Genomic DNA, 6,455 nt, shown 5'->3' on the forward strand with positions numbered 1-6,455 from the left:
TATCAGCGCGTTTACCAAGCCTCTCATATACACTTAGTCTGCCCCCCAGCCGATCATGCACTGATGCTCTGCCTCTAATCGGCTCATTGATAGATAAACCCTGATTACCAGGTTGAAACCTCCTTTCTGATCGATTGACCCCGTAATAACCATTACACTCAGGGCAATTTTCAACAGTTGGCAATTTAATACCTTCTTCCCAGCAATGGATGAAAAACGGGCACCTCCAATGATCTTTATGCCAATGCCATTCTTCTCGACGTCTCTCTTCTTGCTGTTGTTGATATCGGTCATTTCGCTGACGCCAACTCTCCTGCTGCCTTCGATGAGTAATCATAATGCCAGGTCGAGGAGGATTTTTGGAACTACTACTTTCCCCCAGCAAGCCTTTACTTTTTGCATCATCGGTAGTTATCCGATGTTGGGGATCTACTGACGTGTTTTTCTCAGCAGCCTCTGACGTCAATACCTTAGTCTTCCCTTTGGCCTCCAACATATTTGCTAGAAAAGGGTGTTGATCAATTTTCATCGGCTTCTGGGCCTTGGAAGTACCAAACTTAATTCTCCCAGATTCAATAGCCGATTGTAACTATTGCCTGAACACCTTGCACTCATTTGTACTGTGTGAAGTTGCATTGTGCCATTTGTAGTACAAGATCTTCTTCAACTCTTCTGCCGATGGGATCACATGATTAGGTGACAGCTTAATTTGGCCCTCTTGAAGCAGAAGATCAAATATTTTGTCGGCCTTGGTGATATCAAAGGTAAACTTTTCTGGCTCTTTTTGACCAAAGGGACAAGATATCGGCTTTTTATTCTTAACCCACTCAGCTAAGCCGATAACTGGTTCTTCATCAGAATCAGAATCTCCTACTTCTTCAACAAATGATACCTTTTTACTCTAATTCTTTTTAGGTTCAAAAACCCTAGTATCTTGATCAGAGATCCTTTGCACAAGATGACTGAGGCTTTCAAACTCCTGAGAAGCATATCTGTCTTTAAGATGTGGCAATAACCCTTGGAAAGCCAGATCGGCAAGCTGCCGATCATCCAGCACCAGACTGTAGCACTTATTTTTTACATCTCATAGCCTTTACACAAAGCTCTCTACCGATTCATCATTGTGCTATCTCAATTTTACTAAATCGGTAAGCTTCTTTTCATGGATTCCAGCAAAGAAATACTTATGAAATTGTTTTTCTAGATCAGCCTAGGTAATAATAGAATTTGGTGGTAATGAAATGAACCACGTAAATGCCGATCCAGACAAAGATGATGAAAATAACCGAACTCTTAATTCATCTCTGCTAGCTGCCTCTCCACATTGAATAATGAAGCGATTGACGTGTTCCATTGTTGATGTGTCATCTTGCTCAGAGAATTTAGTGAAATCTGGTACCTTGTACTGATTTGGGAGAGGAATTAAATCATATGCAGGAGGATATAGAGTCCGATAAGAATAAGTATTGACCTTGGGCTTTATCCCAAACTGATCCTTCATAATTTCTGCTATCCTATCGGCCCAAAAAGCATCAGCCTCCTAATGACGAACTGGCTGAATTTCTACAGGAGGTGCCTACTGATATCCCTCCACATATCTTTGTGGCCCATGATCTCCAGCAATCGGCATATTTGCCGTTACTTGTGGTCCATTAACCTGTTGGAAAGGATTCATCGGCTGAGCTGCCAATGCTTGATTCTGGAAACCAGCTTGCATATGACCTTGTTGATCCCTGCAACCTGTTGATTTTGCTAAACTGTATGTTGAACAGGTAACTGTCCTGACTAACCATTACTAGAACTCATCGGTATAAAACTTGCCAATGGCTGGTAATTTGCTGACATTGTTGGATATTTATAACCAGCTTGAGGCATGAACTGAACCCCAGTTTGACTCATAACATGAGCTTTCTGCTGCATCAGCAGTAAGCTTGCCGATGGATTTGAACTGGGTGTTTGAACCAAAGGCATCTGGAAACCTCCTAGAGTTGGTTGCACAGTAGTTGCTGTGGCATATTGAGGCACTTGGGCCATCGGCGAAACAGCCGATGGTATAGGAGCTTTTCCTACTACGTCAAATACTTGAGGTAACCTAGGATTGAAAGCAGATGACTCCGGAGGCATACCATATCCCCACCAATTAGCAGGAATCTGGCTATTCTAAGACACAGGGCCTGACATAGCTGACACCGCTAGATCTGTATTAAGCTAAACTCGTCCTACCGGATCTGATCGTATCGGTGTAGATTGAATATTAGGTAAGCCTATCGATACTAGAGGAGAAGTAACTTCTGTACCCACAATGGCCGAAGGAGCCGATGGAGTATTAACAGATACCGGCTCTGGTTGATGATAGGCAGGCCCAACATAATGCGGTGCCGTTTGTCCTTCTTTGAGAGTTCGAACCACAGCATTATGAATAGTATTGGACAACACATTGGAATGATTAATTAAAGCATGATTTACTACAGGATTAACCATCTCTTGAAGTTTACCAGGATTGGAGTCAAAGGTAACCTGCCGAGGCAACGACAAATCTTGCTTCTGAATGACTTGTCCACTCTTGTTCAGGCTAAACGATTTCAGACAAAGCTGCCTGTATTCTTCTACAGCTTTTTCCATAGCCTGCCTCTGTTCTTCCTTAAGATCTTCTTCTGATACCGCGATAATGTTCTCTGAATTGATCTCGGAATTGAACATATTGATCGGATTGATTGGTCCCACCGAGCGTGCCAAAAGATGTGTTGATGCAAAAGTGGATCTGCAAACACAAAGGGCTAATACCCGAATCGATATCCAAAGCGTGCCAGTCGATTTGACCTGTTAATCAACAAGGATGAAGATACGAGCACTTTGGTCCTGACAACAGCGATACGCCCAGAAGTCACGGCCAAGAGGTACTCACGCGGAACTCGAGAATCACCGAAGGTTGCACTGTGATGCAACTCGCCGAATCAATGAGAACTCGTAAAAAGAAAAAATGTGCAAATTGACGAAGTCGCCGAAAAGTAATTAGATGCAAATAGGAGTAAAAATTGGTTTTGATATTGATTGGTATATCTTTTACATTGCCCTTCAATCTATATTTATACCCTGATCTAAAGAGACATAACCAAATATAACTAGGACACCAAATCCATACCTAAGGAAATACGTGACTCTTACATGAATCATATTCTAATAAATACAGAAAAGGAAACCAACTCCTATCTATTTCCCTGTCCGCCTCAATTACGATGGAAATCTCACCGACCTCCTTTCCATCGGCATACTTCCTGTTTCATTGGCAGTAGTCTTCAAGCCTTCCTTCATCGGCATCGACAATAACACCTCCAACCTCATCGGCAACGCCCGAGTCTAAATCAACCTTTCCATCGACCACCACTAGTCATCGGCAACCATCTTCACAAGCTGACTTTTATCGGCTATCAGTGTATACAGTAACTTTCCTCCTGCCGATTAGTCCACTCCGATCATTTTGACACGTGCAAAAAACGGTGTCAACACATACAAACTAGTGCCTAGTCCAAAGGCCATTCATCATTCCTCATCGTCATTGACTTCAAACACAGACATGTAGTAGGGACCAAAACAAGCCTGCGCATGCGACTCTCCTGCAACAAGGGTTAACAAACCCTGAGTGCAAAGGTACTCAACAAGACTAACCCGACGTAACAGGGGTTGAAAGACTTTAAAGATGCAGGTGTTGGGACAAGGTAAGGATGTAGCAAGATTCAAAAGTTCTTTGCCAAAGCTTACTATTCTTATTCTATTTTCAAGTTTTACCCTTAAGTCTTCTTAGTTCATTATCTCAAACTAAGTGTTCATGTCCCATGTTCCAATCCTTTTCATTCCATTCCTTTTCTCAAATTTTAGTAATTCACCAGTCCTGCATTGCTTTTGTAATGAATCGAGTCTCCATATCCGCGGAGCACCGGCAATTTGAATTGATTCAAGTCCCAGCTGGGGATTTCTTATCACACGACATATGTAGAACTTAATCTTGCATATATCAACCTCGCTACCGGATCCTCCTATACTAAGCCGTCTCCACGCCACCCAAGAGCACATCACACCTCAAATCCAGCCACATTCCAGCCACGAGGGTACACGCTACTCCTGCCATCTCTCTACTCCTAGTGCGTGGGCATTCGTCTTAGTATCAGATTAGCAAAAGTAGGCTTACTAGAGTATGTGACCAGTACTACAAAGTGTCTCGTTCAGAAGATCCACAATGAGTGGCCTTTAAGCGACATAGTTGGCAACATTACCCAACATTCAAGATAAGTCACCCGACTAGTCTCTAGTTCATTCTACCTTCTTTCTTTCTTTCTTTGGCCAGTATGCCATCTTTGATTGTATCAAAACTTTTACTTTGAAAGCCTACCATAAAGCATACTAAGCATTCTACGCCTTTGTAAATGAAATCATCTTCAAGGATGGTAAACAATTAACAAGGTAGGCAATGCATCAAGTAGGTAACATTTGAATTAATCAACTTAATGCAATAGGTAACATAGGTGATAAACTTTTGAAAGTAAACAAGGTACTGGTTTAATGTATAAACCGGGGCTTGCCTTCGTTGACGATATCAGGTTCCGAATGAGTACCACAATTATCGAATCCCGTGACAACCGGGGATTCTTCCAGAACTTGCTCAACTAGAATCGTTTCACTCTCGGGTTCTACACGAAATGATAACATATGTTTTAACATGATAATAATGTAAACATGATGCTTTCATAGTACATGAAATGTAAAAACAGCCCAAATACGATTTTTCCTTCACGATACAATTGCAAGCCAACAAAACCAACTTGCAATCCTACCGTCAAGAACCACACATGTGACTTGACCAAATGAATCTTGAAACCCTACTAGTCACAAAACATGACCAAAACAAGATTCAACACTAATCAAACACTTAGGGTTTGCTTTTATTTATTTTTGAATTAATTTGGAAATAAGCCCAAAACTGAACTTGTTCCAAATGACCTCAAAATTTTATGTAAGCTTCCTTATGTCAAATTAGTGTACCAAAACAAATTTCATAATTTTTGGAATTACACAGTGGCCTACAAAAATCATGGAAATTACATTTATCAATTAATGGACTAAATATTTGAACATTAAAAATATATTCAAATTTCAAGTTTCAAATTTTTGAACCATACTAGAGCATGTACAGAAGCTACACACAAATTTTTAGAATTTTTGGAGCTATAATTATTTTCCTACAAATTTCTAAAGATTCAGCACTTTTCAAAATCAGAAAATACCAAAACCTTACTCTTCTTCTCTTTCTCTCTCACTGACAACCTGACCCCACTTGTTAGTGTCACATAACAGGACACGGCGGCGCTGCCATCATTGGCCGGCCCAAAACGCGCCAACGGTGATGCTCCGGCGAGGCAGACCGCACCTAAATGATCTACACCATCCTATGAATCCATGCCAGCCCTCAGAACGGCAGCAAGCGCACTGGAGAGAGCTCCACACCGGCCATGGTGGCTCGGGCATGACGGCTCATGGTGTAACCCTGGCAACGGTGCAGTAGAGTCTAAAACGAAGCTAGTATCGCATTCAGTAGCTCACCATGATCACGCCGGTGCGTTTGGTGAAGACGGAGACGGTCTGGAACAGCCTGGCCACGTCGAGTCGATAGTGGCGGAGCTCCGGCCGATCTCGGGGAAGAAGACGTTGCGTCGGGTGATTCCGACCAACCCAAGCAACGCGAGCAAGCCGAAGAGGAGCGCAAGACCGAGGCGATTGCGTTGGCATAGCTGGGTACGACGGACACGGCTCGACGGTGGATACGGCGAGCGGCGGAGCTGACTAGCGATGGAGCAGAGCAGAGGGGAAAAACGGGGAGATGGCGGCGGTTGCTGCTATTTATAGCCGGGAAGGGGACGTCCGGCGTCGATAGCGCACGAATGAGCTCGCCACGGTGCCGGCTGCATGTCAGTGCGTGAGGAAGCAGAGCAAATTGATCGGCGGCGACAACTGCGTGGCGCCGGCAGCAAGCAGAGAGGTGGCGCTCAACCGATTTTCAATTTTGAAGTATTTACAGAATTGCCACTGCGTTAATTTTGCAAATTACTCACAAATTTTCTAAAGAAGTTGAAAATCTCCAAAAATGAAAGTTGCTCAACTTTTCAAACTCTACAACTTTGCTTCAAGGAACATTTTCAAATTCTACCTCCATTTTGAAGTTTGAATTTGGGGTGCATTTGAGCATTTGAATCATTTCAAAATTACTCCAAATTTTATATGTAAACTTGAAAAACTTTGAATACCAAAGTTGATCCTTATAAAATAATCTTCAACTTTGCTTTTTGCCTCAACCCCAAATTCCAAATGGATTTTGAATTAGACAAAAGGGGTAAAAAGGACTTTTATGATATGAATTTGAATTCAAATTTGATTTGTTTACCTTTTGCTTTAATTTTGATTTT

Source organism: Miscanthus floridulus, chromosome 12 (assembly GCF_019320115.1).
Source record: "Miscanthus floridulus cultivar M001 chromosome 12, ASM1932011v1, whole genome shotgun sequence".
In the NCBI taxonomy this organism is placed as follows: domain Eukaryota; kingdom Viridiplantae; phylum Streptophyta; class Magnoliopsida; order Poales; family Poaceae; genus Miscanthus; species Miscanthus floridulus.